Source organism: Oncorhynchus mykiss, chromosome 18, assembly GCF_013265735.2.
Source record: "Oncorhynchus mykiss isolate Arlee chromosome 18, USDA_OmykA_1.1, whole genome shotgun sequence".
NCBI lineage: Eukaryota > Metazoa > Chordata > Actinopteri > Salmoniformes > Salmonidae > Oncorhynchus > Oncorhynchus mykiss.
This window is the reverse complement of record NC_048582.1, coordinates 30,749,955-30,762,897: the sequence shown is the minus strand read 5'-3', so window position 1 is coordinate 30,762,897 and position 12,943 is coordinate 30,749,955. Positions and strand designations below refer to the sequence as shown.

The window sequence follows — 12,943 nt, the reverse complement described above, 5'->3', positions numbered from 1 at the left end:
TCAAGCGCTTGCCACTTTTACAAGCTGTGGGGGAGATAGATTGACAGGAACAGAAGCAGAGGGTGAGAAAAAGAGAGAGACAAGTAACCATGGTGACAAGCTGCATGGCTATTGTTGAAAACACTCAATACACTACCTTGTGTGGGACCAGCCATACTGTACATGAATTTCACAAGTACTTTATACAAATATTATGTGACAGAAAATGGTACCATTGTGAGAAAAATGATCAATTTGAGAGAAATATATTTTTAGAGAAGATACTGACTGGTAAGTGGCAAACTCACATCCTTGTCATTGTCCTCCACAGGGCTTCCTATAAAGGCAATGATCCTCATCTTGTGGTTCTTCCCTTGTCTGTGCTTTAGGGCCAGCTACATAGACACATGGATGGAAACCCATTATGCATGAAACACATTACACACACCCACAAACATTAGCCTGCTCAATTGCACACTTTGTGTAACTCAGAATATTGAAAATTAAAAAATTATTTGGCATATGACATTTTCTAAGAAATGTTCTGCAGGGGCAATGACACTCACATGGACCACCCGGATGCCAGTGCAGAAGCAGATCTTGCCTTTGGGCTGGATAGCGTGCAGTTTGGACAGGATGCAGCTCGCATCCAGGGTCAGTGTGGTCAAAACCTCACAGTTACTGCAGTCAAGCATAAAAAGTCCAAAACAAAAAGCATTAAAAACCAGGGACTTTGTCTGAATGTCAGTCAAGGCATCAGCATGCCATCTAAACACCACTATTTGATGATAGAGGATTAATTTTACAGGCCACACAGTTCAATTTGTCTCAGGCTCAATGTTCATATGAAATAGAATAGTTCCAGAATTGTTATTTTGTTCTCCCAGTTCTGTCAGACAACTCATGTTTTGAACACACACAAAATCACAAGCTTACTTAGCCATCGAGATGAGGCCAACATTGTTCTCTGGGTTTGCCCGAGTTTTGGAGTGACAGATGATATTGACTGCATCTTGCTGGGCTTGTAGTCTAGTGGGCAGGAAGTCTCCATTCGCATATACTCACTATTGTCCACACTGACGATGAAAGAGGGACATAAAATGAGTCTGACTGAAGAACATATGATTATCAGAATGGTTAATGCTGCTATGTAGAACTGGGACAATAAACTGTAAATTATCAACACCGACCACTTAACACAGGCATTTTGATGATAACGCTGCCTGCCTATACTAGAGAAATTTGAAATTAAATAAGTGTGCTAATATGGGTTATTTGTTAAAGGTGCAATATGCAGAAATCGCTTGGCCATTTCCTGGTCGGTAAAATTCAAATAATTTCAGTTTATGTGGGAAAACAAGAGTAGAGAATAATTCTACAGCTGTGAAATATCTTTCCAATAACCAAAAATATTGTATTTTCAAATGTTTGAAGCTGGTGTACAAAACCGAAAAAAGCTAAATTAAATTTAAGAATGGGAAGAATAGAAATAGCGCACATACAACAGATCTACCACTTCTCAGACTTGCTTTCAATGAGAATGAAATATCTATAACTCACATTTCATGAAAGGTTGCCCAAAAAGTTGTTGCAGCTTTGTTGCAGCTTTAAAAATGGGACAATTGATGGTACTACAACCATCAAACTAACCATAGTAGTTTAAAGGATCATTTAAAAAACTGATGCAAATTAATGTTATAAATGTATCGGTCCATTTACCATTTCAGGCAATATCGCGACATGGGATTTTTTGTCCATATCGCCCAGCTCTTATTGCTAAGCACCTGTTTTTACAATGGTGACAGTGCAAAAAGGAGTAGCTAATGAAAGTTAACAGCTAGATGAATCAACAAATGCCATTCTTATGCCAATCTGGACTCTAGAGACAAGAATGTAGGACAACAATAAATGGGAGGTCTAGGAGAATTAATACAATTTAGAGACCGGGATGATAAATAGTCACAGGGCCAGGGGACTAGCATAAAAACCAAGCTAACATTTGGTTGGCAAGTAAATGGGGCACCACTGGTTTGTTATCAATTTGTCAAGTGACAAGTAACGTTATGTGATAATGAAAACTGTTGACGAATTTTGCCCTTGATGTTGCCGGTCACCGACACTAGTGATGGTTTATGACTCAGCCAGGACAGTGAGACTGCGCACCGACAGCCAGTCCAGAACAATCCCGCTATTTCACAGATGAACTAGAATCAACAATTTTATCCCAAAAGGTATACAACTGCATCGACGTTTCCAGCCATTCTTTTGTATAATGAAATAATTTATGAAACATATATAAATCAAACGAGATGTGTGTTGTTCTTACCAGACCATAGTACTTTCGAGACCCATTTCGAAAACTTTCTGGTCTCTCTGACGAAAATGTAAGAACGTTGCTTTTCTATTGGACAGAAGAGGTTAACAGGAAATGTGATTGGTTGATGGAACCACATTTCAAAGATATAAAGAAAGAGTGCCGCACAATCATAACACAATTTTTACACCTAGAGGCGCAATATCGCGATACTACCGTGAACGCTTGCGAAACAGACCAAACCGAAGTGAAACATTATTCCTTAGTTGTTCATTTTCTGGAAGGAAGAACATAGATTCGAGCCAATGTCTTAATTATTTATATTTAAGGAGTGCCTTTGATTTGACAGTCTGCACATGAGCAGTTTGACGTGACGCCACCTTAAAACCGGATTTAAAGCATTGCGAAGACATCGCCTACACGTGTGTTCGGGGATTTCTGTAGGCCAAATCATAATGTTTGTAAACAAAGCAGTTCCGGTGTTGTGCAGCCACAAAATGTAAGGAAATTAGGAAAGGGGGGGGTGTAAAACACTACACGTTTCTTTAAATTGGTAGTTTGATTACTTTGTTCATGGAGGAAATGCTAAATAGCTATAAAGGTAGTGGTTGGAGCTGACCTGTATGCTGGCCAGTGCCATCTATTGTTTTCTAAAATACATAGGCAGACAGCTCTAATTGTAATATTGGATAGATAGCCAATCTGTTCTATTCATGACAATAGCGACAATTCTCACGGTATTTTAACTTATCCAATCTTCACCCACAGTGAAGATTCTGAGATTTCCATACCCAACTACAACATTTTCCATCACGATAGAACTGCCTAAGGGGGAGGAGTTGCAATCTACTCCAGAGATGGCCTGCAAAGTTCTGTCATACTTACCAGGTCTATGCCCAAACAGTTCGAGCTTCTAATTTTAAAAATGAATCTCTCCAGAAATAAGTCTCACTGTTATAAACCCCCCCTCAGCTCCCAGCTGTGCCCTGGACATCATATGTGAATTGATTTCACCCCATCTAGCTTCAGAGTTCATTCTGTTAGGTGACCTAAACTGGGATATGCTTAACACCCCTGCAGTCCTACAGTCTAAGCTAAATGCTCTCAATCTCAAACTAATTATCAAGGAACCCACCAGGTCCAACCCTAAATCTGTAAACATGGGCACCCTCATAGATATTATCCTGACCAACTTGCCCTCCAAATACACCTCTGCTGTTTTCAATCAGGGTCTCAGCAATCACTGCCTCATTGCCTGCATCCGCTATGGGTCAGTGGTCAAACGACCACCCCTCATCACTGTCAAACGCTCCCTAAAAACTGCACTAGCATCGAATAGTCCCCGCGATATGCAACTTTTCAGGGAAGTCAGGAACTAATACACACAGTCAGTCAGGAAAGCAAAGGCTAGCTTTTCAAACAGAAATTTGCATTCTGTAGCTCTAACTCCACTAAAGTCCATGGAGAATAAGAGCACCTCCTCCCAGTTGCCCACTGCACTGAGGCTAGGTAACACTGTCACCACCGATAAATCCACGATAATCGAGAATTTCAAGAAGCATTTCTCTACGGCTGGCCATGCTTTCCTCCTGAATACCCCTACCCCGGCCTCCCCGGCTTCTCTTTCACCCAAATCCAGATAGCAGATGTTCTGAAAGAGATGCAAAACCTGGACCTGTACAAATCAGCTGGGCTTGACAATCTGGAACCTCTCTTTCTAAAATGATCCGCCGCCATTGTAGCAACCCCTATTACCAGTCTGTTCAATCTCTCTTTCGTATCGTCCGAGATCCCTAAAGATTGGAAAGCTGCCGCGGTCATCCCCCTCTTCAAAGGGAGTGACACTCTAGACCCAAACTGTTATAGACCTATATCCATCCTGCCCTGCCTTTCTAAAGTCAAGTTATTAAACAGATCACCGACCATTTCGAATCCCACCATACCTTCTCCGCTGTGCAATCTGGTTTTCGAGCTGGTCACGGCTGCACCTCAGCCACGCTCAAGGTACTAAACGATATCCTAACCGCCATCGATAAAAGACAGTATTGTGCAGCCGTCTTCATCGACCTGGCCAAGGCTTTCGACTCTGTCAATCACCGTATTCTTATCGGCAGACTCAACAGCCTTGGTTTCTCAAATGACTCCCTCGCCAACTACTTCTCAGACAGAGTTCAGTGTGTCAAATCGGAGGGCCTGTTGTCCGGTACTCTGGCAGTCTCTACGGTGGTACCACAAGGTTCAATTCTCGGGCCAACTCTTTTCTCTGTATATATCAACGATGTCGCTCTTGCTGCGGGTGATTCCCTGATCCACCTCTACGCAGACGACATCATTCAGCATACATCTTGTCCTTTTTTTAACTAACCTCCAAACAAGCTTCAATGCCATACAACACTCCTTCTGTGGCCTCCAACTGCCATTAAACGCTAGCACCCGCCCGCCCGACTAGCATCAGAACTCTGGACGGTTCTGACTTGAATATGTGGACAACTACATATACCTAGGTGTCTGGCTAGACTGTAAACTCTCCTTCCAGATTCATATTAAACATCTCCAATCCAAAATTAAATCTAGAATCGGCTTCCTATTTCGCAACAAAGCCTCCTTCACTCATGCCGCCAAACAGACCCTCGTAAAACTGACCATCCTACCAATCCTCAACTTTGGCGATGTCATTTACAAAATAGCTTCCAACACTCTACTCAACAAATTGGATGCAGTCTATCACAGTGCCATCCATTTTGTCACCAAAGCCCCTTATACCACCCACCACTGCGACCTGTAGGCTCTAGTCGCCAGACCCACTGCCTCCAGGTTATCTATAAGTCTATGCTAGGTAAAGCTCCGCCTTATCCCAGCTCACTGGTCACGATAACAACACTCACCCGTAGCATGCGCTCCAGCAGGTATATCTCACTGGTCATCCCCAAAGCCAACACCTATTTGGGCCACCTTTCCTTCCAGTTCCTGCTGCCAATGACTGGAATGAATTGCAAAAATCGCTGAAGCTGGTGACTTATATTTCCCTCATAAACTTTAAACATCAGCTATCTGAGCAGCTAACCGATCACTGGAGTGAGAGATGAGCAGATGGTGATGTGCAAGTAGAAATACTGTTGTGCAAAAGAGCAGAAAAGTAAATAAAAACAATATGGTAATGAGGTAGGTAGATTGGGTGGGCTATTTACAGATGGGCTATAGCCAATCTGTAAATAGCCCACATTTGCACAAACCCTAATAGGGTTTGTGCAAATGGAAAATTTCAGGGATCTTTTATTTCAGCTCATGAAACATGGGACCAACACTTTACATGTCGCATTTATATTATTGTTCAGTGTTCCTCTATGGCGTGAACCTGTCATATTGTTTAAAATAACACCTTTGTCATTGGAGGATCAATGGAAAAATAAAAAGGGGACAACATTTCACACCTGAACCCTCAAGTATCACCTACAGAAGTGCTGTGGCTGCTTCCTGTTATAGAAAAGGTAGGGATTATACATAGGAATTATAAGGGTGTAAAATCATTCCATATTGATTCTGGTTGTGGAATGAGTTATAAAAATGTATAGGGGATCATTAGAAGTATTCTTTCATACCCTAAAAATAATCCTGTTGAGAAACTGTTTGTTGATCCTTGTACAGTGCCTTGCGAAAGTATTCAGCCCCCTTGAACTTTGCGACCTTTTGCCACATTTCAGGCTTCAAACATAAAGATATAAAACTGTATTTTTTTGTGAAGAATCAACAACAAGTGGGACACAATCATGAAGTGGAGCGACATTTATTGGATATTTCAAACTTTTTTAACAGATCAAAAACTGAAAAATTGGGCGTGCAAAATGATTCAGCCCCTTTACTTTCAGTGCAGCAAACTCTCTCCAGAAGTTCAGTGAGGATCTCTGAATGATCCAATGTCGACCTAAATGACTAATGATGATAAATACAATCCACCTGTGTGTAATCAAGTCTCCGTATAAATGCACCTGCACTGTGATAGTCTCAGAGGTCCGTTAAAAGCGCAGAGAGCATCATGAAGAACAAGGAACACACCAGGCAGGTCCGAGATACTGTTGTGAAGAAGTTTAAAGCCAGATTTGGATACAAAAAGATTTCCCAAGCTTTAAACATCCCAAGGAGCACTGTGCAAGCGATAATATTGAAATGGAAGGAGTATCAGACCACTGCAAATCTACCAAGACCTGGCCGTCCCTCTAAACTTTCAGCTCATACAAGGAGAAGACTGATCAGAGATGCAGCCAAGAGGCCCATGATCACTCTGGATGAACTGCAGAGATCTACAGCTGAGGTGGGAGACTCTGTCCATAGGACAACAATCAGTCGTATATTGCACAAATCTGGCCTTTATGGAAGAGTGGCACCAGAAACTATAGGCCCTGCTGGCTTCATGCCCTAAAATACTTTCTTAATGGGTTTACCAAACACTGTACATTCTAGCCATTCCAGCCATTCCAGCATACATCCAGTAACATTCACAGTGAGCTTGTGGAGCAAGGCCAAACATCTAAATATGTCACAGGGATTAAAAAAAATTATAATAATCTTCAAACAGTTTCTTCAAGCAGTACTTCTGAACACCAATAGTGGCATTCTGTCATAGTGCCACAGTTTGGAATAAAATCATATACAGTGGGGGAGAACAAGTATTTGATACACTGCCGATTTTGCAGGTTTTCCTACTTACAAAGCATGTAGAGGTCTGTCATTTTTATCATAGGTACACTTCAACTGACAGAATCTAAAACAAAAATCCAGAAAATCACATTGTATGATTTTAAGTAATTAAGTTGCATTTTATTGCATGACATAAGTATTTGCATGTCTACCATAATGTAGCATGTCTACCATTGCCTCGAATATAACAATACTAGGAGTCTCTTAGTTTCAGAGATGTGCAGGTCCTGACAGAGGCACCCGTTCGGAGATGCAATGCACAACAACTACAATTTGTCTAATACACCACCAACTGTGGTCTAATAGAAAAGGCACCCATGCACTCTCAGACACAGTACTACCTAATCCCGTGCAGGGTTTGGAAAGATCAAACGAGAAGGATCCCATCAATGGAATTTGGATGTATGGTCCCTATAATAGCACCTGGAGTGTGTAGCATTCTAAATGTAGTCCTCTTAGTCTTTCTTTTCTCTGTTTCCCTCCTTTACCTCTGTCGCATTATCACATTATCCTTCCATTGTTTCTCTTTCATAAGGCCTTCAAACATTTTATTTAATCTTATACTCATCCCATCCGTTGACCTAATTGTCCTCACATTACAGTCCATTTCAGTCTTTCACAGTAAATTGTTCACTGCAAAAAAAGAAAGAGGTTGATTAGATAAGTTTCAAACCACAACAAAAATAAGAACTCCAGTTTGGCCTTTTCCCAGTCAATCATGAAACTTACCTTCAGAAGACAACACCTGTGTGCCATCTATGATTAGTATTTTCATTGTTTGGTACTGAGAGGAGGTATTTCAGAGGTTCAGGCTAGGAGTGGGCGATATGGCCTAAAAACAATTTTTCAAACTTATGGGATCTTTAAATGTTCTCTCTAAATTAAGCTTTGTTGTACAATTAAAGGTAAAATTAACTGCATTTCAAACGGTCAGCAATAACGTAATGACTTCAGGGTGCGTGAAATTAGGCTAAACATAAGCCCCACTAATAATTTGATCAAACTAGTTTAACCTGCGTTTTGGCATAAAATCACCCATCTAGCTTTCAAGTCTATGAAAACAAAATTTTTGTTCCAAATTTATCCGGAACCATGCAAAATGCACATTCACTAATAGGGGGGGGGGGGGGGGGGGGCTTGATGTCTGAGTGTCAACAGAGGAAGAGGCAAAGCAAGCGGTTTCACTCGCTAAAATCTGTCCAAAATTTGCACCGTGCGTTTTTATTGAGTCAGAACAGTCCAGAGTAGTGATGCTAGTCGGGCGGGTGCGGGGCAGCGAACGGTTGAAGAGCATGCATTTGGTTTTACTAGCGTTTAAGAGCAGTTGGAGTTCACGGAAGGAGAGTTGTATGGCATTGAAGCTTGTCTGGAGGTTAGTTAACACAGTGTCCAAAGAAGGGCCAGAAGTATACAGAATGATGGACCAGAGAATCACCAGGAGCAAGAGCAACATCATTGATGTATACAGAGAAATAAGTCGACCCAAGGATTGAACCCTGTGGCACCCCCATAGAGACTGCCAGAGGTCCGGACAACAGGCCCTCCGATTTGACACTGAGAAGTAGTTGGTGAACCAGGCGAGGCAGTCATTTGAGAAACCAAGGCTGTTGAGTCTGCCGATAAGAATGTGGTGATTTTGACAGAGTCGAAAGCCTTGGCCAGGTAGATGAATACATCTGCACAGTATTGTCTCTTATCGATGGCGGTTATGATATCGTTTAGGACCTTGAGCGTGGCTCAATTGCACCCATGACCAGCTCAGAAAACAGATTTTATAGCGGAGAAGGTATGGTGGGATTAGAAATGGTCGGTGATCTGTTTGTTAACTTGGCTTTCGAAGAATGGCAGGGTAGGATAGATATAGGTCTGTAGCAGTTTGGGTCTAGAGTGTCTCCCCCTTTGAAGAGGGGGGTGACCGCGGCAGCTTTCCAATCTTTGGGGATCTCAGACGATATGAAAGAGAGGTTGAACAGGCTAGTAATAGGGGTTGCAACAATTTCGACGGATCATTTTAGAAAGAGAGGGTCCAGATTGTCAAGCCTGGCTGATTTGTAGGGGGTCCAGATTTTGCATCTCTTTCAGAACATCAGCTATCTGGATATGGGTAAAGGAGAAATGGGGAGGCTTGGGCAAGTTGCTGTGGGGGTGCAGGGCTGTTGACCAGGGTAGGGGTAGCCAGGTGGAAAGCATGGCCAGCCATAAAAAAATGCTTATTGAAATTCTCAATTATCGCGGATTTATCGGTGGAGACAGTGTTTCCTAGACTCAATGCAGTGGGCAGCTGGGAGGAGGTGCTCTTATTCTCCATGGACTTTACAGTGACCCAGAACTTTTTGGAGTTTGTGCTACAGGATGCACATTTCTGTTTGAAAAAGCTAGCCTTTGCTTTTACTAACTGCCTGTGTACTGTATATTGGTTCCTAACTTCCCTGAAAAGTTGCATATCGCGGTGGCTATTCGATGCTAATGCAGTACGCCACAGGATGTTTTTGTGCTGGTCAAGAACAGTCAGGTCTGGAGTGAACCTGGGTCTATATCTGTTCCTGGTTCTACATTTTTTGAACGGGGCATTCTTATTTAAGATGGTGAGGAAAGCACTTTTAAAGAATAACCAGGCATCCCCTACTGACGGAATGAGGTCAATGTCCTTCCACGATACCCGGGCCAGGTTGATTAGAAAGGCCTCCTCGCTGAAGTGTTTTAGGGAGCGTTTGACAGTGATGAGCGGTGGTTGTTTGACCGCAGACCAATTACGGACGCAGGCAATGAGGCAGTGATCGCTGAGATCTTGGTTGAAGACAGCAGAGATGTATTTGGAGGGCAGGTTGGTTAGGATGATATCTATGAGGGTGCCCGTGTTTACGGATTTGGGGTTGTACCTGGTAGGTTCATTGATAATTTTAGTGAGATTGAGGGCATCAAACATAAATTGTAGGACGGCCGGGGTGTTAAGCATGCCCCAGTTTAGGTCACCTATCAGCATGAGCTCTGAAGAAAGAATGGGGGCAATCAATTCACATATGGTGTCCAGGGCACAGCTGGGGGCAGAAGGTGGTCTATAGCAAGTGGCAACGGTGAGGAATGGGAGTGGAGCTAGGCTCTGCAGGGCCTGGATTAACCTCCCTATCATCAGAGGAACAGAGGAGGAGTAGGACAAGGGTACGGCTAAAGTATATAAGAACTGGTCGTGTGGTACGTTCGGAACAGAGAGTAAAAGGAGCAGGTTTCTGGGCACGGTAGAATAGATTCAAGGCATAATGTACAGATAAAGGTATGGTGGATGTGAATACAGTGGAGGTTAACCTATGAGAGAGATAATGTCCCTAGAAACACAATTTAAACCAGGTGAGGTGTGTGTGGGAGGTGGAACTAAAGGGTTAACTAAGGCATATTGAGCAGGGCTAGAGGCTCTACAGTGAAATAAGGCAATAATTACTAACCAAGACAGGCATATCAACATTAGGGAGAGGCATGCGTAGTGATCATGGGGTCCAGTGAGTGGCTCGGGCCGGAGACAGGCAGCTAGCGGGCCGGGGCTAACAAGCTAGCAGAAGGGCCTTAGAGGGACGTCACGACGGAAGAAAGTCTGTTGTAGCCCCCTCATGCTGTTACGTCTGCAGACCAGTTGTCGTGGATCAGCAGGGCTCCGTGTGGTAAAAGAGTCCAATTGGCTAATAGGTATAGTGGCCAAAGAATTTGTCCGATGGGCCTCTTAAGAGAACAGTCCGATATGCTCTACACAGCTAGCGGGCCGCGGCTAGCAGATGGGCATTCAGGGGACGTCGCAACGGAGGAGCCAGTTGATAAACCTCCTTGGGCGAATTACATCAGTAGTCCAGTCGTGATGGGTTGGCGGGGGTCCAGGCCGATTGGCAAAATAGGTATTGTAGCCCAAGGAGTGGCTGATGGACCTTTTGGGCTAGCCGGGAGATGGGCCTAGCAAGGCTAGCTCCAGGCTAATATCCTTCATCTATGAATGAGTGCAAAGGCTATTACAGCGTTCCCTAAACTCGGGACACCAAGGGGTGCACATTTTGGTTTTTACCCTTACACTATACACCCAGGGCTATCATATTATTGCTTGTTGTTTATTGCGAACTAACAGTTTTGGATGTGGCTCACTGACCTTGCATAGCCAGGTCATGGATGTAGTGGCTCACTATCACCATCTACCGGATAATTGAGATTAGACCATAAAATAGTACTCCTACATTTTCTCTGGTTAATTATTGAAAAGTAGATTTTTTTGGGGGCTCCTTATCGTACTGTTAACTACATTATGCGATTACCGACTTGTAAATACAGAGCACAACCATGCAGATAACCATGCACAGTTTGCGATTTTCTCCACCCGGAACTAGGGGTGTGTTCGTAAATTCATTAGTTATTCTGCACTCTGGCACACTCAAAAGGGAGTGCTCTGAATCGTAGATAGCCAGAGTGAATTTACAAACACACCCGAAATTTGATTGCTATTGTACAGTACAGTATGAAGACAGGCTAAAACTGCTGTCTTTATTCAAGCAAGAACCACATACCTTTATTAATAAACACAACATGAAGGATTGAATAGTAGGTATGTGGTGGAGCTTGAGTATGTGGGCTCCATTTATTTTATACCTACTTTTTTCACCACTGCACCCCACTAAAAGATGTACGTTTGATCACACTTTACCTCAAAGACCCTTGATTTTTTCTGATTACCCAAATGTGTAATCATTGCACAAAGCATATTGATCATAAACATTTGGAATAAAATAAACAGCACACAGTAAATTCTGCTAAAGTATTTTTCACTTACAAGGCAATTTTTTCATTCTTGATCTTTAATGAATTCAGGTAGGAATACAGTATGAAAACATGCCAGTCCCTGAAGAACATGGAAAGGCAATTGACAACACATGAAAAGGCATTTCAGTGATTCCCACACCCACACATAGTTTATACAAAGAAAAGCAATCATACCAGGTTGTTGAACTCTTGACATTAAGCATTTTAACAGGAATGTTAGTTGTAATTGTCACTACAAAAATATAGCACAGAAAAATAGGAAACGTTTGACAGTTGAATGTTAGTTTCATTACGAGAAATGCAATCTACCTCTTACTCAATATCGCATACAATCACTGCGGTACATAATACATTTTTGGAGAAGGCATTTTGAAGACAGACATAATAAATAATGAGAAAATACTAATAAATATAACTATTTACAAACATAGGCTTTGTGTGTCATAGTTACTCTAGAGGTTTCAAATGTAATGCAGCTGTATATTAAAATAGCTTGCTAATTTCTTTAATATAGGGACAATGCATTGTCTGGCAGAATGATAATGAATATAGTAGTTAAAAAATAAAAAACATGACCCTTTACTAAAACCAGCCAGTATCTGGTGTGACCATCATTTGCCTCATGCAGTGCAACACATCTCCTTCGCATAGAGTTGATCAGGCTGTTTATTGTGGCCTGTGGAATGTTGTTCCACTCTTCAATGGCTATGTGAAGTTTCAGGATGTTAATGGTAACTGGAACATGCTGTTGTGCACATCAATCCAGAGCATCCAAAACGTGTTCAATGGGTGACATGTCTGGTGAATATGCAGGCCATGGAAAAACTGGTCAATTTTCAGCTTCCAGGAATTGTGTACAGATCCTTGCGACACATTCATTATCATGCTGAAACATGAGGTTATGGCGACGGATGAATGGCATGCCAATGGGCCGCAGGATCTCGTCATGGTATCTCTGTGCATTCAAATTGCCGTCGATAAAATGCAATTGTGTTCGTTGTCCGCAGCTTTTGCTTGCCCATACCATAATCCACCATGGGTCACTCTGTTTACAACATTGACATCAGCAAACCGCTCACCAACACGGCACCCGCCCATACATGTGGTCTGTGTTTGTGAGGACGGTTGGATGTACTGCTAAATTCTCAAAAATGATGAAGGCTG

The 12,943-nt window shown here is 42.4% G+C and overlaps 1 pseudogene; it reads right to left on the bottom strand.

Annotated features, from left to right (window-relative positions):
• LOC110496795 lies at positions 1 to 2,331 on the bottom strand (annotated as a pseudogene).
• Between the last annotated feature and the right edge of the window lie 10,612 nt (positions 2,332 to 12,943).